General features: G+C 40.4%; 1 long non-coding RNA gene across 1 annotated transcript; it reads right to left on the bottom strand.

The window, feature by feature from the left end:
* Positions 1-2,836: 2,836 nt before the first annotated feature.
* Positions 2,837-27,420, bottom strand: LOC126074096 (uncharacterized). The gene is made up of 3 exons (XR_007516904.1): positions 27,300-27,420; positions 25,634-25,755; positions 2,837-2,917 (listed from the first exon to the last, which is right to left on the bottom strand). It is a non-coding gene; the product is annotated as an uncharacterized LOC126074096 (long non-coding RNA).
* Positions 27,421-27,898: the final 478 nt, after the last annotated feature.

The raw sequence follows: 27,898 nt of genomic DNA, 5'->3' as shown, positions 1-27,898 counted from the left end.
TCTAAACATAATAAGGACTTAGACCATTAATAATTAAGATTTTTTATGGTCTATGGGGGAGGCCTTGATGGTGTAGTGGTTAAGAGCTACACCTGCTAACCAAAAGGTCGGCAATTCAAATCCACCAGGTGCTCCTTGAAAACTCTATGGGTTAGTTCTACTCTGTCCTGTAGGGCTGCTATGAATGGGAATTGATGGCAATGGGTTTGTTTGTTTTGGTTTTTTTTTTTTTTGGGTTTATGGAGGATAATCAAATATAAACTTAAAAAGTCAATCCATTAAATCATTCAGTGTACTCACTCTAATGTTTCATGAATAATTAAACCCAGATTAAAACACGCACAGACACACACACATAACTATAGCATATATGAACCCGATTCTTCCTATGGGCAATTGTCTTAGTCATCTAACTAAAACCAAAACCCACTGCTGTTGAGTTGATTCTGGCTCATGACGACCCTTTAGGATACAGTAGAGCTGCCCCATAAAGTTTCCAAGGAGCCCCTAGTGGATTTGAACTGCCAACCTTTTGGTTAGCAGCCATAGCTTTTCCCCACTAGGCCACCAGGGTTTCCCTTAGTCATCTAGTGCTCCTCTGACAGAAATACCACAAGTCGGTGGTTTTAACAAAGAGAACGTTATTTTCTCACAGTTTAGTAGGCTACAAGTACAAATCTAGGGCATCAGCTCCAGGGGAAGGCTTTTTGTCTCTGTCTGCTCTGGAGGAAGGCCCTTGCCATCAATCATTCTATGGTCAAGAAGCTTCTCCGCACAGAGCCCCAGATCTAAAGTATGCGCTCTGTTCCTGGCACTGCTTTCTTGGTGGTATGAGGTCCCCCTGCCTATCTGCTACATTCTCTCTTTTATATTTCAAAAGAGATTGGCTTAAGACATGATCTAGAGATGGGGCCAAGATGGCAGAGTAGTTAGACACTTCCTGTGGTCCCTCTTACACCAAAGACCTAACAAAAACAAGTGAATTGATTATATATGACAATCTAGAAGCCCTGCCCCCATGTGTCTGTCAGTTTGTCGTACTGTGGGAATTGATGGAATATCAATTGAGATGTTTCAACAAACAAATGCAGCACTGGACGTGCTTACTTGTCTATGCCAAGAAATACGGAAGACAGCCTCCTGGCCAACTGACTGGAAAGATCCATATTTATGCCTATTCCCAAGAAAGGTGATCCAACCGAATGTGGAAGTTATAGAACAATATCGTTAATATCACATACAAGCAAAATTTTGCTGAAGATCATTCAAAAACGGCTACAGCAGTATGTCAACAGGGAACTGCCAGAAATTCAGGCCGGTTTCAGAAGAGGATGTGGAACCAGGGATATCATTTTTGATGTCAGATGGATACTGGCTGAAAGCAGAGAATACCAGAAGGATGTTTACCTGTGTATTACTGACTATGCAAAGATATTCGACTGTGTGGATCATAACAAACTATGGATAACACTGCGAAGAATGGGGATCCCAGAACATTTAATTGTGCTCATGAGGAACCTTTACATAGATCAAGAGGCAGGTGTTTGGACAGAACAAGGAGATACTGACCGGTTTAAAGTCAGGAAAGGTGTGCATCAGGGTTGTATCCTTTCACCATACCTATTTAATCTGTATGCTGAACAAATAATCCAAGAAGCTGGACTATATGAAGAAGAACAGAGCATCAGGATTGGAGAAAGACTCATTAACAACCTGCGTTATGCAGATGACACAAACTTGCTTGCTGAAAGTGAAGAGGACTTGAAGCACTTACTAATGAAGAGCAGAGACCACAGCCTTCAGTATGGATTACACCTCAACATAAAGAAAACAAAAATCCTCACAACTGGGCCAATGAGCAACATCATGATAAACGGAGAAAAGATTGAAGTTGTCAAGGATTTCATTTTACTTGGATCCACAATCAACACCCACGGAAGCAGCAGTCAAGAAATCAAAAGACGCATTGCATTGGGTAAATCTGATGCAAAGGACCTCTTCAAAGTGTTGAAGAGCAAAGATGTCACCCTGAAGACTAAGGTGCACCTGACCCAAGCCATGGGGGTATTTTCAATCACATCATATGCATGTGAAAGCTGGACAATGAATAAGGAAGACTGAATAAGAATTAACACCTTTGAATTGTGGTGTTGGTGAAGGATAGTGAATATACCATGGACCACCAAAAGTACAAACAAATCTGTCTTGGAAGAAGTACAGCCAGAATGCTCCTTAGAGGCAAGGATGGCGAGACTGCATCTTACATACTTTGGACATGTTGTCAGGAGGTATCAGTCCCTGGAGAAGGACATCATGCTTGGCAGAGTACAGGGTCAGAGGAAAGAGGAAGACCCTCAACAAGGTGGATTGACACAGTGGCTGCAACGAGCTCCAGCATAACAACGATTGTAAGGATGGTGCAGGACCGGGCAGTGTTTCGTTCTGTTGTGCACAGGGTCGCTATGAGTCGGAACCAACTCAACGGCACCTAACAACAACAACAGAAGCCCTGAACATCAAAGGTAAACTTGAGGAACTGGACTGAGTGGCAGGCGGTGGGAGAGACATCTCAGAAGCAATGAGGAGTTGCCAGACCTGACCTGGTCAGAACTGGCACCCTGCAAGCTGGATCACCTGGCATGTGCAGTGAGGCAAGCAGTGGTCCTTGGGACACATTTTCCACATCGGGAGAGACTGAGCAGTGGAGAGTTTACTCAAGCCTTCAGAGCCAGTGAAAAGCGATACCCAATAGGCAAAAGATAAGTATATGAGTCCAACGTACCACATGGCTCAAAAAACACCCCCTTTGGGAACAACTTCTCTCCCATTTACCTGTACTCTCCATGCTCTGCTGGTGATTGCCAACTCCCCTGGGCCAGAAGTAGGACCCATCGTGCGTCCTGAGCCATTCTCCCATCTATGGAAAGGAAACAAATTAACATGAAAAAAATGATCTGCCAGCTCCCCTAAGCCCGGAACTCAAGGAAAGCACGGTCCCTTTGCCTAGGCACAGGCATAAGGGATACACGGACTTTGAATTCCTTTCACTTCAGCAGTCTTCTATGAGCTATTTTAACAGCATAGGCCTTCATTACCACAGTACAACTGGGTATATACCTGAAGCCTATTTTCAGCTGTATCAGCTATAAAGTGGGGTGGCAGATCTGTGACATTAAGAATGGTCCTCCACTTGAGACTATGTTGGCATCTCCTGCCTGGAGGGGAGCTAAGAGGGTGGAGGGGGTTAGAAGCTGGTGAAAAGGACACGAAAAGAGAGAGTGGAGGGAGAGAGCAGGCTGTCTTAGTAGGGAGACAGTAACTGGGAGTGTGTAGCAAGGTGTATATGGGTTTTTGTGTGAGAGACTGACTTGATTTGTAAATTTTCACTTAAAGCACCATAAAAATTATTTAAAAAAAAAAAAAGAATGGTCCTCACCTACCCACATCAGGGGCCTGAGGACTAGTGGCTCTACACACACCACCTAGCCTCCTGTGACAACGGTCCAGGAATAAGTTGTTCCTTCCAGTCCTTATGCCAACAGCATTGGGTACCCACAGTCCAGCTACAAAACCCGCCCACCTACGTGCTCTAGGGAAGAGGGACACGCTTTCCTCCCACACACTCAGAAGCAGCTGTCAGCCCCCTATCTTGCTTAGTGCATGACCCCACACTGCAGCCAGGTGCCTGTGCCTACTGAAATAAAACCTGCCCATCTAGGTCTGTACGTGAGAGCATGAACCACACACTTCGCGACTGACTACCTGGACACCTGAGCTGAATCCATACAGGAAAGGTAAATTAACTCCTGGGCTCTTATACCTAATAATAGTTCTAACCACCTGGTGACACGATGTGACCTTCAAAGGCGCCAATAATCAAATTAGCTCACATGACCAGCCTATTTTGGTAGATCAAAAACAAAGCAAAAAGCTAGGACACAGTAAGCAACCATAAAATAATAGAATAACTTATTAATAGTTTGGAGACAACAGTCAATATCAAATCAATATCAAATATTAGGTTTTAATACCACAGATATACCATATATCCAGTATATATAAATATATACAGTATAACCAGTAAGCACAGCATGCACAGACTTACAGTAACCAAGGTACTCATGGGCTTAACTGTGTTTGTTCACCAATCTGTAGTGAACAATTTCACCTGCAATTCACCATACGGGTAACAACAACGAAGAAGATATTTAAGATCCATAACTACCATTATGAAAAATTAAATTGACACCTTATTATCAAGACCTAAATAAATATCTTCAGCATTTATAACAATTTTATTTCAAAAGCATTGTTTTGTTCTTGTTAGGTGGCATCAAATCAATAATGATTCAAGCAACCAACTGAGGTTTGCAGAACTTTGGAACTGAATCAAGGTGGGATTTACCTCAATGGTATAACTTTCATCTAGACAGATTCTGTCTCTGAGATCCTATAAACGGGATATTATTGCTGATGTCAGATGGGTCCTCCCTGAAAGCAGAGAATACCAGAAAGATTTCTACCTGTGTTTTATAGACTGCACAAAGGCATTCAACTGTGTGGACCATAACAAATTATGGCTAATATTTGGAAGAATGGGAATTCCAGAACACTTAACTGCTTATGAAGAGCCTGTATTAGATCAAGAGGCAGTCATTCAAACAGGACAAGGGGATACTTCATGGTTTAAAGTCAGGAAAGGTGTGTGATAGGGTTGTATCCTTTCACCATACCTATTCAATCTCTATGCTGAGCAAATAATACCAGAAGCTGGACTACAGGAAGAAGAATAGAGCATTAGGATTGGAGGAAGTCTCATTAACAACCTGCATAATCCAGATGACACAACTCTGCTTGCTGAAAGTAAATAGGACTTGAAACCCTTACTGATGAAGATCAAAGACCACAGCCTTCAATATGGATTACACCTCAACGGAAAGAAAACAAAATCCTCACAGCTGGACCAATAAACAACATCGTGGTAAATGGAGAAAAGGTTGAGGTTGTCAAGGATTTCATTTTACTTGGATCCACAATCAACACCCACAGAAGCAGCAGTCAAGAAATCAAGATGCATTGCATTGGGAAAATGGGCTGCAAAAGACCTCTTTAAAGTGTTAAAAGCAAAGATACCACTTTAGGGACTTAGGCGTGCCTGACCCAAGCCATGGTGTTTTCAGTTTCCTCATACGCATGCAAAAGGTGGACGATGAATAAGGACGACTGAGGAAGAACTGATACCTCTGAACTGTGGCCTTGGCAAAGAATACCAAATATATATACCATGGACTGCCAAAAGAAGGAACAAATCTGCCTCAGAAGAACTACAGCCAGAATGCTCCTTAAAAGCAAGGATGGCGAGACTACATCTCACATACTTTGGCCATATTATCATGAGGTACCAGTCCCTAGGGAAGGACAGCATGCTTGGTAAAGTACAGCGTAAGCAAAAAAAAAAAAAAAAAAAGAGGAAGCCCAAGAAAGAAGTGGTTTGACAGAGTGGCTACAACAATGCGCCCAAGCATAGCAAGGACTGGGCAGTGTTTCATTCTGTTTTGCATATGGTCGTTTTGGGTGGGAACATACTCGATGGCACCTAAGAACAACAACATAAGTGGGAGGTGCATCAATGCATGGAAAAATGTAAGATGTTCTCTCCTAGGGACCCAAGTAAGCAGTGCACACTCATCTTTAGAAACCATTTTGGAAAGGTGTGTGTGTATCACAAAACATGATCTAGTTTTTATGGGAGCTGGAAGTCAAATAGTAAGCACGTCTTTTTTTTTCTAAACCCTTGTTGTTGTTTTTGTTAGATGCCCTCAAGTTGGTTCCGATTCATAGTGACCTTATGCACAACAGAACAAAAAACTGCCCAGTCCTGCAGCACCCTTACAAATGTTGTTATGCTTGAGCTCACCGTTGCAGCCACTGTGTCAATCCACCTTATTGAGGGTCTTCCTCTTTTCCGCTGACCGTGTACTTTACCAAGCATGATGTCCTTCTCCAGGGACTGATACCTCCTGACAACATGTCCAAAGTATGTAAGATGCAGTCTTGAAATCCTTGCTTCTAGGGAGCATTCTGGTTGTACTTCTTCCAAGACAGATTTGTTCATTCTTTTGGCAGTCCATGGTATATTCACTATTCTTCACCAACACCACAATTCAAAGGTGTTAATTCTTATTCAGTCTTCCTTATTCATTGTACAGCTTTCACAAGCATATGATGCGATTGAAAATACCATGGCTTGGGTCAGGCACACCTTAGTTTTCAAGGTGACATCTTTGTTCTTCAAAACTTTCAAGAGGTCCTTGACATCAGATTTACCCAGTGCAATGCGTCTTTTGATTTCTTGACTGCTGCTTCCATGGCTGTTGATTGTGAAGCCAAGTAAAATGAAATCCTTGACAACTTCAAGCTTTTCTCCGCTTATCATGGTGTTGCTCATTGGTCCAGTTGTGAGGATTTTTGTTTTATGTTGAGGTGTAATCCATACTGAAGGCTGTGGTCTCTGATCTTCATTAGTAAGTGCTTCAAGTCCTTTTCACTTTTGGCAAGCAAGGTTGTGTCATCTGCATAACACAGGTTGTTAATGAGTCTTCCTCCAATCCTGATGTCCTGTTCTTCTTCATATAGTCTAGCTTCTCAGACTATGTGCTCAGCATACAGACTGAATAGGTATGGTGAAAGAATACAACCCTGACACACACCTTTCCTGCCTTTAAACCAATCAGTAACCCCTTGTTCTGTCTGAACAACTGCCTCTTAATCTATGTAAAGTTTCTTCATGAGCACATTCAAGTGTTCTGGGATTCCCATTCTTCTCAATGTTGTCCATAATTTGTTATGATCCACACAGTCTAATGCCTTTGCATAGTCAATAAAACAGGTAAACATCCTTCTGGTATTCTCTGCTTTCAGCCAGGATCCATCTGACATCAGCAGTGATATCCCTAGTTCCACGTCCTCTTCTGAAACCGGCCTGAATTTCTGGCAGTTCCCTGTCGATATACTGCTGCAGCCGTTTTTGAATGAGCTTCAGCAAAATTTTGCTCGCGTGTGATATTAATGATATTCTTGTATAATTTCCACATTCAGTTGGATCACCTTTCTTGGGAATAGGCATAAATATGGATCTCTACCAGTCAGTTGGCCAGGAAGCTGTCTTCCATATTCCTTGGCATAGACGAGTGAGTGCCGCCAGCACTCCATCCATTTCTTGAAACATCTCAATTGATGTTGCACCAATTCCTGGAGCCTTGTTTTTCACCAATGCCTTCAGAGCAGCTTGGACTTCTTCCTTCAGTACCATCGGTTCCTGATCATAGGCTACCTCTCGAAATGGATGAACATCGACTAATTCTTTTTCGTATGATGACTGTCTGTATTTCTTCCATCTTCTTTTGATGCTTCCTGCATCATTTAGTATTTTCCCCATGGAATCCTTCACTATTGCAACTCGAGTCTTCAAGTTTTTCTTGAGTTCTTTTGGCTTGAGAAATGCCGAGCATGTTCTTCCCTTTTGGTTTTCCATCTCCAGCTCTTTGCACATGTCATTATAATACTTTACTTTGTCTTCTTGAGACAACCTTTGAAATCTTCTGTTCAGCTCTTTTACTTCATCAATTCTTCCTTTTGATTTAGCTCCTTGACATCTGAGAGCAAGTTTCAGAGCCGCCTCTGAGTTCCATCTTGGTCTTTTCTTTCTTTCCTGTCTTTCCAATGACCTCTTGCTTTTGTCATGGATGATGTCCTTCATATCATTCCACAACTTGTCTGGTCTTCGGTCACCAATGCTCAAGGCATCAAATCCATCCTTCAGATGGTCTCTAAATTCAGGTGAGATATACTCAAGGGCATATTTTGGCTCTCAGGGATTTGCTCAGATTTTCTTCAGTTTCAGCTTGAACTTGCAGATGAGCAGTTGATGGTCTGTTCCACAGTCTGCCCCTGGCCTTGTTCTGATTGATGATATTGAGCTCTTCCGACATCTCTGTCCGTAGATGTAGTCAATTTGATTTCTGTGTGTTCCGTCTGGTAAGGTCCATGTGTATAGTCGCTGTTTATATTGGTGAAAGAAGGTATTTGCATTGAAGAAGTCATTGGTCTTGAAAATTCTATCGTTCGATCTCTGGCACTGTTTCTATCACCAAGGCCATATTATCCAACTACTGATCCTTCTTCTTTGTTTCCAACTTTTGCATTCCAATCACCAGTAATTATCAATGCATCTTGATTACATGTTCGATCAATTTCAGACTGCAGCAGCTGATAAAAATCTTCTATAAAGTGCTAAAAAGCAAAGATGCCAGTTTAAGGACTAAGGTGCACCTTACCGAGTCATGCTGTTTTTAGTCACCTCATAGGCATGTGAGAGCTGGAAAACACATAAGACTGAAGAACTGATGCCTCTGAATTATGGGATTGGCAAATAATATTGAATGTACCATGATTTTCAGTGGAATGAACAATTCTGTCTTGGAAGAAGTGCAGCCAGAATGCTCATTAGAAGAGATAATGCCAAGACTTTGTATTGGTACTTTTGACATGTTATCAGGAGGGATCAGTCCCTGGTGAAGGCAGTCATGCTTGGAAAACTAGAGGGTTTTCAAAAAAGAGGAAGTTGCTCAATAAAATGGATTAACACAGTGGATGCGACAACGGGATCCAGCATAGCAGTGACTGTGAGGATTATACAGCACTGGGCAGTGTTTTCTTCTGTTGTACATCAGATTGCCATGAGTCAGAGCCGACTCAATGACACCTAACAATAACAACAAAGATTAGGATTTTTGACATGTCAAACTTGATATATCTATTAAACTTTCATGTGGAGAATCCATGAATTTGGAGTGATCTTGTTTGGAGATACGCATTCTGGAAACTCCAGGCTAGACATATAATTTTAAATCTTTGAGACAATATGACATCACCTAAGATTTAAGCTAATTTAAATTTATTCATTCAACAAAAATTTCTTTCACTTTTCTTCTGTTTCAGAGATTTTTTTAGGCAGAGGAGATATTAAGATTTAAGAAGACAAGGCAGCAGCCTCCATGGTATTTTCTATTTAGGTCTTTTGGAAAAGTACAATTTCTTGTTTGATTTACCATCAAGAATTGATATCTTTGAACTGAGGTGTTGGTGAAGTACATTGAATATACCATGGATTGCTAAAACAATGAACAAAGCTGTCTTGGAAGAAGTACAACCAGAATGCTCCTTAGAAGCAAGGATGGTGAGACAACGTGTCACATACTTTGGACATGTTATCAGCTGGGATCAGTCCCAGGAGAAGGACATCATGCTCAGTAAAGTAGAAGGTCAGCAAAAAAGAGGAAGACCTCAGTGACATAGATTGACACAGTGGCTACAACAACAGGCTCAAGCATAACAATGATTGTGAGGATAGTGCAGGATCCGGCATTGATTTCTTCAGTTGTACATAGGGTCGCTGTGAGTCAGAACCAACCTGATGGCACCTAACAACAACAAAAACATACAGAAAAAAAAGTACAAACTCTAATCTCATATAGTAATTGTGAGAATGCAGTATTGTATGGAATTTCATGTTATTGTTGATGTTGTTAGGTGGCATCGAGACTATTCTGACTCACAGTGACTTTATGTACAACAGAACAAAACACTGCCCGGTTACTACTATAGAATTTCATCTTGCTAGTTTTGGAAACCCTGGTCGCATAGTGGTTAAGACCTATGGCTGGTAAGCAAAAGGTCGGCAGCTTGAATCCACCAAGTGTTCCTTGGAAATTCTATGGGGCAGTTCTACTCTGAATTGGAATCAACTAGACAGCAATGGGTAGTATAGAATTTCATGTTACTACTATAGAATTTTGGTGGTGTCCCGAGATGCCTGACAAAGTAAGTTTAGAATAGAAGAGATGAGAATTCTTTAATTCAAAGATTTGGAAACATTTTCTAGTCAAGGCCCAGGTGGTAAATATGTCATGCTCTGCAGGACAGGTGTTCTCTGTGACAATGACACAGCTCTGCTTTTCCAGCAGGAAAGCAGCCATGGATAACACGTACACCAATGTGCATGGCTGAGTTCCAATAAAACTTTATTTACCAAAACAGGTAAAGGGCCAGGTTAGGTGCTCCAACTATAATGTGCATTTTGAAGGTAGTACTGATGAAAGAGTGTCTTTAAAAAATGGTCAAAATCAACAAATGGTAATATGGGAGTTAGAGCTGATGGCCAGGATGATGAGCAGGTTCCCAGTGAAGGTAACCGGGCATGTGGACGGAAACAGCCCAAAGAGAATGAGCTGAATCTCTAACTTGGCTAAAAATCTGAAAAGAATAAATTCTGAAACACATGTTTGATTTACTGATTCCATGTGGATGAAATACCTACCAGGACAGAAGCAAGGAACCATTCAATTTTCAGCAAACCAAGAACACAGAAATGTTGTCTTTCATTGGAAGTGGAGGAATTAATGAAGTACTACCTTTGTCTACTTCAATTCAGTTGGGGAGTGAGTTCTACACAGTCACATTGTATCATTTGCTGCCTCTCCTATCTGCAAACCTAAACACAGACTCAAAATGTGCCCTCTCAAGGACAAGCAGGATCAGTATCACCTGGGAACTTCTCAAGAATGCTGTACCCCAGACCCACCCAGACTTGTAGGATCAGGAACTACATTTTTAACAAGCTTTTGGGATCTTCATTTGCTGATGCAGCAGGACTCAAAATGAGAAGAAACAGCTGAAAATACCCATTAATAATTTGAAAGTGGAACGCATGAAGTATGAATCTAGGAAAATTGGAAGTTCTCAAAAAGGAAATGGGGGGCGGAGCCAAGATGGCGGACTAGGCAGACGCTACCTCGGATCCCTCTTACAACAAAGACACGGAAAAACAAGTGAATCGATCACATACATAACAATCTACGAACCCTGAACAACAAACACAGATTTAGAGACGGAGAGCGAACTAATACGGGGAAGCAGTGATTGTTTCCAGAGCCTGGAGCCAGCGTACCAGTCAGGTACGGCACAAGCACAGAGACGTGCTCCACCCCCCTGAACTAACCCCAAGAGGGGGACCAGCCGGTTCCACGGGCTGCGTGGGACGCAGCCGGTAGGAGAAGTCCCCGGGAGGCAGTGACTGGTCTTGGAGCAGAAAGAGCAGCATCTGAGCCGGGGAACCATCCCGCAGAGATTTGGACTGGACGCAGGTACGCCATAAACACGGAGAGTTGCTCCACCCCCCTGAACTAACCCCGGGAAGGGGACCAGCCGGGTCGCGCGGGTGGCGTGGGATGCAGCCGGTAGAAGTCCCCGGGAGGCAGCAACTGGTATTGGAGCGGGGAGAACAGCGTCCAAGCCGGGACACTCGGTCACGGCACAAGCACGGGGACCTGCTCCACCCATCTGAACTAACCCCGGGAGGAGGCCCAACTGGTTCTCGGAGGCGGCACGGCTACGCGGCTGGAGGGACGAGAAGTCCCCGGGAGGCAGCGACTGATCTTGGAGTCGAGAGTGCACCGTCCCAGTAGGGGAGCCTTGACGCTGGGCGTGGGGCTGGAAGCGGAGGATCTGACCGTGACTCCAGCGGGCCAGACCCCCCGGGGGCAATCTCCACACAGCCAGCACACATAGGCGACACGCCCGTGGGAATCTCAGATATAATAGTCATTCCAAGCAAGACAAGCAACTCTGGCTATATTCTGAGGTGCTACTCTCCTATTAACATCTGAATAGCCTGAGCCAGAGGGAGAACTCTGATAGGGATCTGACTGCATTTTTTTTTAGCGGATTTTCTGGAAAAACTAGTTTCCCAGTGATGGCTCGGAGACAACAATCCATATCAAACCACTTAAAGAAGCAGACCGTGACAGCTTCTCCAAACCCCCAAACAAAAGAATCAAAACCTTTCCCAAATGAAGATACAATCTTGGAATTATCAGATACAGAATATAAAAAACTAATTTACAGAATGCTTAATGATATCACAAATGAAATTAGGATATCTGCAGAAAAAGCCAAGGAATACACTGATAAAACTGTTGAAGAACTCAAAAAGATTATTCAAGAACATACTGGAAAAATTAATAAGTTGCAAGAATCCATAGAGAGACAACATGTAGAAATCCAAAAGATTAACAATAAAATAACAGAATTAGACAACGCACTAGGAAGTCAGAGGAGCAGACTCGAGCAATTAGAATGCAGACTGGGACATCTGGAGGACCAGGGAATCGACACCAACATAGCTGAAAAAAATCAGATAAAAGAATTAAAAAAAATGAAGAAACTCTAAGAATTATGTGGGACTCTATCAAGAAGGATAACCTGCGGGTGATTGGAGTCCCAGAACAGGGAGGGGGGACAGAAAACACAGAGAAAATAGTTGAAGAACTCCTGACACAAAACTTCCCTGACATCATGAAAGACGAAAGGATAGCTATCCAAGATGCTCATCGAACCCCATTTAAAATTCATACAAAAAGAAAAACACTAAGACATATTATCATCAAACTCACCAAAACCAAAGATAAACAGAAAATTTTAAAAGCAGCCAGGGAGAAAAGAAAGGTTTCCTTCAAGGGAGAATCAATAAGAATATGTTCTCACTACTCAGCAGAAACCATGCAGGCAAGAAGGGAATGGGACGACATATACAGAACACTGAAGGAGAAAAACTGCCAGCCAAGGATCATATATCCAGCAAAACTCTTTCTGAAATGTGAAGGCGAAATTAAGATATTTACAGACAAACACAAGTTTAGAGAATTTGCAAAAACCAAACCAAAGCTACAAGAAATACTAAAGGATATTGTTTGGTCAGAGAACCAATAATATCAGATATCAGCACAACACAAGGTCACAAAACAGAACGTCCTGATATCAACTCAAATAGGGAAATCACAGAAACAAACAAATTAAGATTAATTAAAAAAAAAAATACACATAACAGGGAATCATGGAAGTCAATACGTAAAACATCACAATACTCAAAAAGAGGGACTAAATACAGGAGGCATTGAACTGCCATATGGAGAGTGATACAAGGCGATATAGAACAATACAAGTTAGGTTTTTACTTAGAAAAATAGGGGTAAATAATAAGGTAACCACAAAAAGGTATAACAACTCTATAACTCAAGATAAAAACCAAGAAAAACGTAACGACTCAACTAACATAAAGTCAAGCACTATGAAAATGAGGATCTCACAATTTAATAAGAAAAACGCCTCAGCACAAAAAAGTATGTGGAAAAATGAAATTGTCAACAACACACATAAAAAGGCATCAAAATGACAGCACTAAAAACTTATTTATCTATAATTACCCTGAATGTAAGTGGACTAAATGCACCAATAAAGAGACAGAGAGTCACAGACTGGATAAAGAAACACGATCCATCTATATGCTGCCTACAAGAGACACACCTTAGACTTAGAGACGCAAACAAACTAAAACTCAAAGGATGGAAAAAGGTATATCAAGCAAACAATAAGCAAAAAAGAAGAGGAGTAGCAATATTAATTTCTGACAAAATAGACTTTAGACTTAAATCTACCACAAAGGATAAAGAAGGACACTATATAATGATAAAAGGGACAATTGATCAGGAAGACATAACCCTATTAAATATTTATGCACCCAATGACAGGGCTGCAAGATACATAAATCAAATTTTAACAGAATTGAAAAGCGAGATAGATACCTCCACAATTATAGTAGGAGACTTCAACACACCACTTTCGGAGAAGGACAGGACATCCAGTAAGAAGCTCAACAGAGACACGGAAGATCTAATTACAACAATCAACCAACTGGACCTCATTGACTTATACAGAACTCTCCACCCAACTGCTGCAAAATATACTTTTTTTTCTAGCGCACATGGAACATTCTCTAGAATAGACCACATATTAGGTCATAAAACAAACCTTTGCAGAGTCCAAAACATCGAAATATTACAAAGCATCTTCTCAGACCACAAGGCAATAAAACTAGAGATCAATAACAGAAAAACTAGGGAAAAGAAATCAAATACTTGGAAAATGAACAATACCCTCCTGAAAAAAGACTTGGTTATAGAAGACATCAAGGAGGGAATAAGGAAATTCATAGAAAGCAACGAGAATGAAAATACTTCCTATCAAAACCTCTGGGACACAGCAAAAGCAGTGCTCAGAGGCCAATTTATACCAATAAATGCACACATACAAAAAGAAGAAAGAGGCAAAATCAGAGAACTGTCCCTAAAACTTGAGCAAATAGAAAGTGAGCAACAAAAGAATCCATCAGGCACCAGAAGAAAACAAATAATAAAAATTAGAGCTGAACTAAATGAATTAGAGAACAGAAAAATAATTGAAAGAATTAACAAAGCCAAAGCTGGTTCTTTGAAAAAATTAACAAAATTGATAAACCATTGGCTAGACTGACTAAAGAAATACAGGAAAGGAAACAAATAACCCAAATAAGAAATGAGAAGGACCACATCACAACAGAACCAAATGAAATTAAAAGAATCATTTCAGATTATTATGAAAAATTGTACTCTAACAAATTTGAAAACCTAGAAGAAATGGATGAATTCCTGGAAAAACACTACCTACCTAAACTAACACATTCAGAAGTAGAACAACTAAATAGACCCATAACAAAAAAAGAGATTGAAACGGTAATCAAAAAACTCCCAACAAAAAAAAGCCCTGGCCCGGATGGCTTCACTGCAGAGTTCTACCAAACCTTCAGAGAAGAGTTAACACCACTACTACTAAAGGTATTCCAAAGCATAGAAAATGACGGAATACTACCCAACTCATTCTATGAAGCTACCATCTCCCTGATACCAAAACCAGGTAAAGACATTACAAAAAAAGAAAATTATAGACCTATATCCCTCATGAACATTTATGCAAAAATCCTCAACAAAATACTAGCCAATAGAATCCAACAACACATCAAAAAAATAATTCACCCTGATCAAGTGGGATTTATACCAGGTATGCAAGGGTGGTTTAATATCAGAAAAACCATTAATGTAATCCACCACATAAATCAAATAAAAGACAAAAACCACATGATCTTATCAATTGATGCAGAAAAGGCATTTGACAAAGTCCAACACCCATTCATGAGAAAAACTCTTACCAAAATAGGAATTGAAGGAAAATTCCTCAACATAATAAAGGGCATCTATGCAAAGCCAACAGTCAATATCACTCTAAATGGAGAGAACCTGAAAGCATTTCCCTTGAGAACGGGAACCAGACAAGGATGCCCTTTATCACCGCTCTTATTCAACATCGTGTTGGAAGTCTTAGCCAGAGCAATTAGGCTAGACAAAGAAATAAAAGGTATCCGGATTGGCAAGGAAGAAGTAAAGTTATCACTATTTGCAGATGACATGATTATATACACAGAAAACCCTAAGGAATCCTCCAGAAAACTACTGAAACTAATAGAAGAGTTTGGCAGAGTCTCAGGTTATAAAATAAACATATAAAAATCACTTGGATTCCTCTACATCAACAAAAAGAACACCGAAGAGGAAATAACCAAATCAATACCATTCACAGTAGCCCCCAAGAAGATAAGATACTTAGGAAGAAATCTTACCAAGGATGTAAAAGACCTATACAAAGAAAACTACAAAGCTCCACTACAAAAAATTCAAAAGGACATACTTAAGTGGAAAAACATACTTTGCTCATGGATAGGAAGACTTAACATAGTAAAAATGTCTATTCTACCAAAAGCCATCTATACATTTAACGCACTTCCGATCCAAATTCCAATGTCATATTTTAAGGGGATAGAGAAACAAATCACCAATTTCATATGGAAGGGAAAGAAGCCCCGGATAAGCAAAGCACTCCTGAAAAAGAAGAAGAAAGTGGGAGGCCTCACCTTACCTGACTTCAGAACCTATTATACAGCCACAGTAGTCAAAACAGCCTGGTATTGGTACAACAACAGACACATAGACCAATGGAACAGAATTGAGAACCCAGACATACATCCATCCACGTATGAGCAGCTGATATTTGAGAAAGGACCAGTGTCAATTAATTGGGGAAAAGATAGCCTTTTTAACAAATGGTGCTGGCATAACTGGATATCCATTTGCAAAAGAATGAAACAGGACCCATACCTCACACCATGCACAAAAACTAACTCCAAGTGGATCAAAGACCTAAACATAAAGACTAAAACGATAAAGATCATGGAAGAAAAAATTGGGACAACCCTAGGAGCCCTAATACAAGATATAAACAGAATACAAAACGTTACCAAAAATGATGAAGAGAAACCCGATAACTGGGAGCTCCTAAAAATCAAACACCTATGCTCATCTAAAGACTTCACCAAAAGAGTAAAAAGAACACCTACAGACTGGGAAAGAATATTCAGCTATGACATCTCCGACCAGCGCCTGATCTCTAAAATCTACATGATTCTGTCAAAACTCAACCACAAAAAGACAAACAACCCAATCAAGAAGTGGGCAAAGGATATGAACACACATTTCACTAAAGAAGATATTCAGGCAGCCAACAGATACATGAGAAAATGCTCTTGAGCATTAGCCATGGAGAAATGCAAATTAAAACTACGATGAGATTCCATCTCACACCAGCGAGGCTGGCATTAATCCAAAAAACACAAAATAATAAATGTTGGAGAGGCTGCGGAGATACTGGAACTCTCATACACTGCTGGTGGGAATGTAAAATGGTACAACCACTTTGGAAATCTATCTGGCGTTATCTTAAAGAGTTAGAAATAGAACTACCATACAACCCAGAAATCCCACTCCTAGGAATATACCCTAGAGATACAAGAGCCTTCATACAAACAGATATATGCACACCCATGTTTATTGCAGCTCTGTTTACAATAGCAAAAAGTTGGAAGCAACTAAGGTGTCCATCAACGGATGAATGGGTAAATAAATTGTGGTATATTCACACAATGGAATACTACGCATCGATAAAGAACAGTGACGAAGCTGTGAAACATTTCATAACATGGAGGAACCTGGAAGGCATTATGCTGAGCGAAATTAGTCAGAGGCAAAAGGACAAATATTGTATAAGACCACTATTATAAGATCTTGAGAAATAGTAAACCTGAGAAGAACACATACTTTTGTGGTTACGAGGGGGGGAGGGAGGGAGGGTGGGAGAGGGTTTTTTATTGATTAATCAGTAGATAAGAACTGCTTTAGGTGAAGGGAAAGACAACACTCAATACATGGAAGGTCAGCTCAATTGGACTGGACCAAAAGCAAAGAAGTTTCCGGGATAGAGTGAATGCTTCAAAGCTCAGCGGAGCAAGCGCGGGGGTCTGGGGAACATGGTTTGCAGGGACTTCTAAGTCAATTGGCAAAATAATTCTATTATGAAATCATTCTGCATCCCACTTTGAAATGTGGCGTCTGGGGTCTTAAATGCTAACAAGCGGCCATCTAAGATGCAGCAATTGGTCTCAACCCACCTGGAGCAAAGGAAAATGAAGAACACCAAGGCCACACGACAACTAAGAGCCCAAGGGACAGAAAGGGCCACATGAACCAGAGACCTACATCATCCTGAGACCAGAAGAACTAGTTGGTGCCCGGCCACAATCGATGACTGCCCTGACAGGGAGCACAGCAGAGGACCCCTGAGGGAGCAGATCGGTGGGATGCAGACCCCAAATTCTGATAAAAAGACCAAACTTAATGGTCTGACTGAGACTGGAGGAATCCCGGCGGCCATGCTCCCCAGACCTTCTGTTGACACAGGACAGGAACCATCCCCGAAGACAACTCATCAGAAATGAAAGGGACTGGTCAGCGGGTGGGAGAGAGACGCTGATGAAGAGTGAGCTATTTATATCAGGTGGACACTTGAGACTGTGTTGGCAACTCTTGTCTGGAGGGGGGATGGGAGGATAGAGAGAGAGGGAAGCAGGCAAAATTGTCAAGAAAGGAGAGACTGAAAGGGCTGACTCAAGAGGGGGAGAGTAAGTGGGAGTAGGGAGTGAGATGTATGTAAACTTATATGTGACAGACTGATTGGATTTGTAAACGTTCACCTGAAGCTTAATAAAAGTTATTTAAAAAAAAAAAGGAAATGGAACTCATAAATATCAATATCCTAGAATACAGTGAGCTGAAATGGATTGGTATTGGCCATCTTGAATCAGATAATCATATGGTCTACAATGCCGAAAATGACAAATTGAAGAGGAATGATGTAGCATTCATCATCAAAAAGAATATCTCAGGAACTATCTTGAAGTACAATGCTGCCAGTGATAGGATATTTTCCATACGCCTACAAGAAAGGCTAGCTAATACACAACTATTATGCAGATTTACACACCAACCACAAAGGCCAAAGATGAAGAAATTGAAGATTTTTACCAACTTCTGAGTTTGAAATTGATTGAACATGCAATCAAAATGCATTGATAGTTACTGGCAATTGGAATGCGAAAAAGTTGGAAACAAAGAAGGATGGGTAGTTGGAAAATATGGCTTGGTGATAAAAATGATTTCAGAGTTCAAACGATAGGATTTTGCAAGACCAAGGAATTATTCATTGCAAATACCTTTTCTCAACCACATAAATGGTGGCTACACACGTGGACCTCACTGGATAGAATACACAGGAATCAAATTGACTACATCTGTGGAAAGAACTCAAAACCCCGTGCAACAGAAAAACTCAGTATCCTCAGTCAGAACAAGGTCAGGGACCTACTCTGCAACAATCAATTGCTCAGATACAAGCTCAAGTTGAAGTTGAAGAAAATCTGAACAAGTCCATAAGAGCTAAAGTACAATCTTGATATCTCGCCTAAATTTAGAGATCAACTCAAGAATAGATTTGATGCATTGAACACTAATGACCAGAGACTAGATGAATTCTGGAATGACTTCAAAGACATCATACATGAAGAAAGCAAGAGATCATTAAAAAGACAGGAAAGAAAAGACCAAAGTGGATGTCAGAAGAGACTCTAAAAGTTGCTCTTGAATGTAGAGTAGCTAAAGCGAAAGACAGAAATGATAAAGTAAAAGAGTTGAACAGAATATTTCAGACAGCAGCTTGAGAAGACACAGTAAAATATTATAATGAAATGTGCAAAGACCTGCATTTAGAAAATCAAAACAGAAAAACATGCTTGCCATTTCTCAAGCTGAAAGAACTGAAGAAAAAAGTCAAGCCTCAAGTTGCAATATTGAAGGATTTGAAGGAGAAAATATTGAGCAATGCACGAAGCATCAAAAGAAGACGGAGGGAATACACAGTCACTGTATCAAAAAGAACTGGTCGACCTTCAACCATTCAGGAGGCAGCATGTGATCAAGAACCCATGGTACTGAAAGAAGAGGTTCGAACCACACTGAAGGCATTGGCCAAAAAGAAGGCTTCAGAGATTTATGCAATACCAATTGAGATATTTCAACAAATGGATGTAGCACTGGAAGTGCTCGCTCATCTATGCGAAGAAATTTGGAAGGCAGCAACCTGACCAATCTATGGGAAGAGGTCCATATTTGCACCCATTCCAAAGAAAGGAGGCCAGATAAAATGCAGAAATTATCCAACAATATCATAAATATGACACACAGGTAAAATTTTCCTGTAGATTATTCAAAAGTGGTTACAACAGTACATTAACAATAGGCTCAAATATAGCAATGATTGTGAGGATGGCGAAGGATCAGACAGTGTTTCCTTCGGTTGTACACAGGGTCGGTATGAGCTGAAATCGACTAAAGGCATCTAATAACAACAAGAACAATCTTTTGGTAGGTATCGCACTGCACTTCGCTGCTACACAAAATTTTGGCTGTTTGCTGTGCAGCAGAAAAATACAGCAGTCTAGTCCTCTAAAGGTTACAGCTTTGGAAACCCTATGCGGAAGTTCTATTCTGACCTATACTGTCAGTATGAGTCAGAATCCACTCGATGACAATGGGTTTGGTTGTTTGTTTTATATCAATTTTTACACAAACTTTACGTAATTCTACTGAAGTTAATTATGAGAAAATATTTCAAGAAATTCAACTGAAAAATATACCTATTGCTGTCAAATTGAATTGGACTCATAGTGACCCTGCTGTAGAGTGTAGAACCCTCCTATAGGGTTTTCAAGGTTGTAAATCTTTATAGAAGCAGATTTCTGCATCTTTCTCCCATGGAGCGGCTGGTTGGTTCAAACTGCCAACCTTTTGATTAACAGTCAAGCACTTTAACCACTGCACCACCAGGACTTCCTATCTTGTTTTAGGGTATTTTGTTTAAGATCTGAATTTTTGTACAGGCACATAAACACAAACTTTAAAAAGTAACTAAAAACTAGTTAGAAAAAGTACAATGAAATATATCAAAATAAACTTCCAAAATCAGGAAATAGTAAATAATAAAGATAAAAGGATAACTAATGAAATTAAAACAAGAAAGCTATAGATTTGATAACTCCAAGAGGTACTCTTTGGCAAAAGCAAACTTCGGACGAGTGTAATCTGAAAACTAATATGAGAAGTCAGAATGCAGGGAATTAGTTTTGAGATAGTGGCTGTGATTATGCACGTGGAGAACATGTAATCATGTCTGTCTCAATGGGAAAAATTCTGAAAACCTCAAGATAGTTCTTTTCTTTTAGGGAAATATAACTAACCATAATTGACTTAAAGAAAAGTAGAGCACATCCATAGTCTAGGAAATAACTGACTAATCAACAAAGACTTACCTCCAAACAAGGTCCTTGCTGGGAGTCTCTATGGCACACGACATAGAAATTCCCACTAAAATTGTAAAGAATATAAGGATGCATGATATGGCCACTATCCAGTACAGTAGTCTGGAGTTTCATACTATGCAATAACACAAGAAAAATAAATTAGAGTCTTAATGTTGGAAAGGCAAAATGATCTCTTGCAGATGATGATTTATAACTGTAAAATGGTGGGTATCAACTGAAAAGTTATTTAAAGTAATGACTAATTTTTCAGTTGTGTGTTTGGATAGCAATTAAATGAACTAAAATCATTAGATTTCATATGTGCTGCACTGATCAGGTAGGAAAGGACATTTGAATCAGAATACTAAAAAAATAGAAACAGGGTCTGGCATATTAGGGATACTCAGTATTTGACAACTCTATTCTACTCATTGAGAGCTATGTTCCTGGTATGAAAGACACTGCATCTTTTCATGCATTATGTCATTTCATCTTCCTCACAAACCTATGAAATAGGAAGTTTTATTATACTTCATGTACAGATAGTATTTGCTTACAGTGAATATTTGTTGAATGAAGAAATGGACTCATAAATGAAGTCATGAACACACGAGATCGCACTTATGAAAAATGAGGGAATAAAATAAAGAGGAGAAGCTAGCTCTTGCTAACAAAATTAAAAAAAAAAAAAACACTGTGGTTCCAGCTGATCAGGACACAAAGCCCTTCACTGAAATTGTGGATGAGAAAAACACAGAATAGGAGTTAAGAAAACATGAAATGCATGAATGGAACAACCCCACCCTAAAAGAATGGGCTTTCCTCTCTCTTTGCATTCTTCTTGTCTTCTGAGAGTTAAACCAAAGCCCTCTGCCATGAGCCGATTCTCACTCATGGTGACCCTATGTGTTTCTTATAGAGTAGAATTCCTCCATAGAGTTTTCTATTATGAAAGCAGATCACCAGGCCTTTCTTCCATGCTGTGCTAGGAGGGTTCAAACCATCAAACTTTAGGTTAGTTGTTATCGTTGTTATGTGCCATCAAGTTGGATTCAACTCATAGTGACCCTATGCGTAAGAGAACGAAACAGTGCCCGACCCTGTGCTATCCTCGAAATAGTTACTACGCTTGAGCTCATTGTTGCAGCCACCGTGTCACTCCATCTCGTTGAAGGTCTTCCTCTTTTTTGATGACCTTCTGCTTTACCAAGCATGATGTCCTTCTCCAGGGACTGATCCCGCCTGATACCAAGTCCAAAGTATATGAGATGTAGTCTCGGCATCCTTGCTTCTAAAGAGCATTCTGGTTGTAATTCTTCCAAGACAGATTTGTTCATTCTTTCAGCAGTCCATGGTATATTCAATATTCTTCACCAAAACCACAATTTCAAGGCCTCCATTCTTCTGTCTTCCTTATTCCTTGTCCAGCTTTCCCATGCATACGAGGCAATTGAAAACAACATGGCTTGGGTCAGGCACACGTTAGCCCTCAAGGTGACATCTTCATTTTTCAACACTTTAAAGACGTGTTTTGCAGCAGATTTTCCAATGCAATGTGTCTCTTGATTTCTTCACTGCTGCTTCCATGGGTGTTTATTATGCACCCAAGTAAAGTGAAATCCTTGACAAACTCAGTCTTTTCTCCATTTGGTATGATGTTACTCATTGCTTCAGTTTTGAGGATTTTTGTTTTTTTTATGTTGACATGTAATCCTACTGAAGGCTGTGGTCTTTGATCTTCATTAATAAGTGCTTCAAGTCCTCTTCACTTTTAGCAAGCAAGGTTGTGTCATCCGTATAATGCAGATTGTTAATGACTCTTCCTCCAATCCTGATGCCCCATTCCTCTTCATCGAGTCCAGTTTTTCAGATTATATGCTCAGCACACATATTGTATAGGTATAGTGAAGGGATACAACCCTGACGCACACCTTTCCTGACTTTAAACCATTCAGTATCCCCTTATTCTGTTCAAACAACTGCCTCCCTTTCCATGTATAGATTCCTCATGAGCACAATTAAGTGTTCCGGAATTCCTATTCTCTGCAAAGTCATCCATAATTTATTATGATCCACACAGTCGAATGCCTTAGCATAGTCAATAAAACACAAGTAAACATCTCTCTGGTATTCTATGGTTTCAGCCAGGATCCATTGGGTGTAGTCGAGTGCAAACCTTTTGTACCGCCCAAGGACGTTTTTGGGAGTTACTGCTCAACAAATACCTCCCTCCATACTTTTGGTCCAGCATTTCACAAATTTTCTTTCATTCTTGCCCCCTAATGAGCCTTTAGAGGCATTTTCCCTCTTAATCACCAACCTACAACCTCTTGCAATTTTAATTCCACAAATATAGTGTATGCCTGTTTAGGTACTGTGGCCCTTTAGAAGGCCACAAACCATTGTAATGTCTCATATGTTTTCACACTCCCAAGAACCTATTTCTATCACCTAGGTGGTGGTATCACCCCCCTTGAGAATACATGGTCTAGGCACAGCAGTTATTTGTCTCTTTAAGCTTTTCTGGATTGCATCCTACAAGGTTACTTTCCTCCCTGGCTGCTTTTGGGGAGAACAGAAGGGTATGAGGTGGACCAGGCATGCTTATCTGGACCAGAGTGATGTCTATGGGAGGCACAAGTGAGTTCATTCCCAACCTGGGAGTGGCGAGCTGCAGACAAAGGGAACAGGCTAGTATCCGCTGTTTCTAGGGCTTCAGCACTTGAAATACTATTCCTGCTCATCAAATAGTATTTTTCTAGTGTTCCTAACGTCTCAGACGGATTTAGCTTACAGGGAGCAAAAGAACCTAAACAGATAGGAATTTTGCTTGCTCATTTAGTTCCCAAAGTATAAATCTGGGCCAACATTTGAATCCACAACCACAGGGAGTCTTTACCTTAGAAAGAACATTTCTTTAAGTCTGGACCTCTACTTTGCAGAATGCCCCAGAGAAACGCTGCCTGAACCTCTTAGCTGGAGTTTCTCCACACTCAAAGGGAAGGAGGCATGCATTGGTTCAAGACTCATTGAAATCCTGTTGCCTTCACTCAGAGACATGGAGGTTCCACCCGAGCATATCCAGGCTCCCCGGGACATCCCATGAGCATCCCTACGACGTCTCTTCTAGCCACTGAGGGTAGATCCAAGAAACAGGGGAATCACTGCAGGTGGAGAGACAAACAGAAAGCTACCTGATGGGTTTCACTGCAGATCTCTTGGGGCATCTCCCACTTCCACATGTGGCCACCCATCAATGATCTGTTGTCATTATATAAGTGGGGGATAGAGATTATTTTTTTCTTATCCAATTCATATAAGACTAGTGCATAAAATATTCAAAACTCCCCAGGAAATACAAAGTACTGGCCATTGCAATCATTTGGTTTGGAGATCAAAGGATTCATAACAACTGGTTAATTAAAGCCATGAAACTCAGAGTAATAACAGAGTGACTGCAGGGCATCTCTCAGTCTGCACTCCTAGGGAGTCAGGATATTCTTGCCCGTCATCTGGATATTGCTGTTTAGCCCCATCAAGGTTACTGCTTCAGAACACGTGACTACCTGGGCCAGGATATAATGTCCCTGTCTCCTCCCTTTTTCCCTACAGTGACAGTTACTGTCTGTGATGCCTTTAGCCTCCACTAAGAATCATTTCAGGAATATTCAAATTCATGATTGGATTACTTGTAGGGAATTGGCTGAAGACATTGCTCATTATATTATATTATACAGTGTAATGTTTCTATGAGAATCAGGGACACATTTTTTTTTTTTTAGGAGGCAGGGTCATGCTTCCATTACAGAATTAGTATGTTTTAATGTTATGGATACTGTGAATCTTATAACTGATGGTTGTAGCATAGATTCCCTACCCAACATACATATTCTCTTTTTTACTAACAGAAACCCAATTTTATAGGGAGTTGGTTAGATATGCCTTGGGTGGTACAAACAGTTGAGACCTAGGCTACTAAACAAAAAGTTGGCGGTTTGAATCCACTCGGATTCTCTTCAGAAGAAAGGCTGTCCATCTACATCTGAAAGGTCACAACCATTGAAAACCCTACAGAGAAAAGATAATTGAACAGGTGACAACTGGTTACATATGCCTTGCTGAAGTACCACACTTCCACTTGTAATTATGGGTAGTCAGTGGTATAGAAGGGAAGGTTTGGGATGGGAATATTGCAATGCTCTTTAGAAACATTTCCCCTTTTCCGTCTTCTTCTTACCCCCAGTTTGTACATGACAACTGGAATCTAGAAGCCATCATATCTACAAAAACCACACATTGTGAATGGCAGAGCAGAAATATAGACTAGCGCTTGCATTCATGTTAACCTGGAGCTATTATGTTGGACCCTTCTTTTATGGAAGAGAAAATAAACTCCTTTTGTGTTTAAAGTACTTTTAATTGAGTTTTTCCATTTAAATAGCCAAATCTTACGCTAACACTACAAACACAGTCTTTTGTCTTCACTGGAATATACACAGCCAAATCAGGCACCTAATGTTGGCACCTGTGTGAGATATTATGATATGAATTTTGTTTACTTTGTCATTTCTCCCTTCATTTTATGTTTCCTTTCTTTTCTTTTGACCCAATGTTTCTCTTCTTCTATACGTTTAAAACATTTTCCTTTGTCTTATGTAATTGTGTAGACTTTCTAAAAATTCTTGTTGGAACGTATCATGTGAATGATAAATAAATGGTGTTTTTCAAATGACACTAGACAATAGATTCTAGACATTGACACATTGTATCTGTCATACCACGAGCTTCCTCTGAGGTCCTTGTACTCACTGTTGTGCTGATGAAGAAGCAGGTTCCTAGTATGTAAAGAGTATTTATACAGTCCATCAGCTACTATGTGGAAAGGGCTGAATTAGAACTCACCCTTGTCTGATTCCAAGTCAGGGCCTTCCTCACTCAGCAGCGCTGCCTCCTGTAGTCAGTGCTTGACAAATAAGAGGAGGTGCTAAGGTTGAACCAGAGCAGAATCCTGAGAGCTGAACAGCCTGAGGGGAGAGTAAATATTTCTGCTCAAAGAGCAGATTGTTCTCTGAGATGGAAGCAAGAAGGAAAGGGAACCAGAGAGAATGGGCTGTGAGAAGCCCCTTCAGAGTAGGGACCTGGACGGTATAGAATTTGAATCAATACCATTTCACTATGTCATCACCCTGACTGTTCCCCAGAAGACATGGTTCATAAAAGCTTTCCTTCCCCTGAAATCCATTCCCACAGAACCCATGCCCACAGAACTCCCTGGAGTTCTCTGGCTTCTCCATGGCATCACCCCACAGACCGGGCTACACTGGCCCTTTCTCCTTTGAACAACGGGTACAGGCTAGGCAGGGAGGTGGTTTCCAGTGCTGGGTCTCAGGAGTGGATGGACCTTTCAGCGGAGGACTACAAATGAGGGGGATCTTAGCCTGTGGCCGGTGTGTTGCAGTTGAGCAGCAGAGGGAGAATTTAAAGCTTTGGGGGCTCAGAGGCAGATTTCTCAGAAGTTCTCAAAAAATACATTGTTTAATTGTTACTCCATTCTCCAGGACTCCACTCCTTGGAGGCCATGGGACCATAAAGAAAGAAAACTTTACTGCCAGTTCGGTCCCATGGGTTCAGCTTTGGCACCAGATGCAGATTCCCTCACTGCCAATGGACCCAGCTGTCCTGAAAGAGAATTTCCCCACCCAAGAATATGACATCTCATGTACGGCACATCATAAGGACCACTGATGAAAACCTAAAAACAGATTTTTCCTTAGAACCTCCAGAAAGGAAGGCAGACGTCTTGATTTTTAGCTCAGTGGGACTCATTTTGGACATCTGTCTTCCAGAACTTAAAGATAATAAATTTATGTTGGTTTAGGTCACTAGTTTATGGTAATTTTTTATAGCAGCAATAGGAAACTAATAGGCATGGCAACCCCTAGACTGAGGTTTTTAGCTGGGTATATTGCAATCCCAAACTAAACCAGTGTTCTACTTTAAAAACTTAGCCATGTTTGCCACAAGAATAATTGGGCAAGATAATCCTATAGGGTCGCTATGAGTTGGAATCAACTCGAGGGCACTGGGTTTTTTTCGTTTTTTTTTTTACAAACAAGAATGAAGAGAAAAGGTTTGGTCTCCTCTTTATTACATGCACCATGAAGCTTTGCTTAGCCAGTGTGAAACTGGCTCAATCTAAATAGATATATCCATGCAGCAGAATGATCACAAGCAAATCCAGTACAGTCAGATGCTATTATATTCATTCTGTCCTACAGAGGGTCAGTATGAGTCTGAATGGACTCGTGGGCACCTAACAACAACAATAATAATTATATTGTAAAAGCAGCATCAAAATCAGTGAGAAAAGAAAAGATTTGGATATAAATGAGACTTACTAAGTTAATTGCTGGAAGCAAAAAAAAAAAAAAATTTCTGTCTTAAAGTGATAAAGTTGGAAGAAATATTTCAAATAGCATAAGATTTCTAGAAGAAACTATAGATTAATGCCCAAAGTGGAAGAACATTCCATATGAAGAGCAGAACTTCTTAAAATATTTTTTCTTACCTTTAGCCTTCTCGAAATCCTCATGTACCAAAGCTGCTACCAGAAGCTTCCATCTTATCTTGACTTCCAACTCCAAATAGTCTCTTCCAAACCCAGATTCATTCTCTCTCTCTTCTCTGACTCTTTTATACTCTCTCTTAATCATTCTTCCCATTTTCCATATAACATAGGCTTCCCTGCTGATTGCTCAGCATCTCCACCATCTGTACAAAAAAGCACAGAAGTATAGGATTTGGCTGGGAAGAAATGCAGCCACTGTGAGAATGATTGCACGAGGGAAAGGGAGTGTGGATATACATTCCTTTTTTACTTTTTCTGTTACATAACTTATTGAAACCCCAGCTTCATGGCAAAGTTTGATATCACTTCTATGGATTATTCGTTTCTGAATTCTCATTTCGTTCAGTACATTCCCTCCATTTCTACACACAATGCTACTACAATAAAAAATAAGTCTGCACTCTAGAGTTACTGTAGCAATAAAATACATGTGACAATGGAATTATACAAAACTTCAAACATCATTTTTTTACCAGTACTTAGAACCCTTAATACTAAAAAGCAATACCATCAAAAAAATTTTAACATGCAAAAAAAAT

This window comes from Elephas maximus, chromosome 3 (genome assembly GCF_024166365.1).
Source record: "Elephas maximus indicus isolate mEleMax1 chromosome 3, mEleMax1 primary haplotype, whole genome shotgun sequence".
NCBI lineage: Eukaryota > Metazoa > Chordata > Mammalia > Proboscidea > Elephantidae > Elephas > Elephas maximus.
The sequence above is the reverse complement of the archived record's forward strand: the minus strand, read 5'-3'. Positions and strand labels throughout refer to the sequence as shown.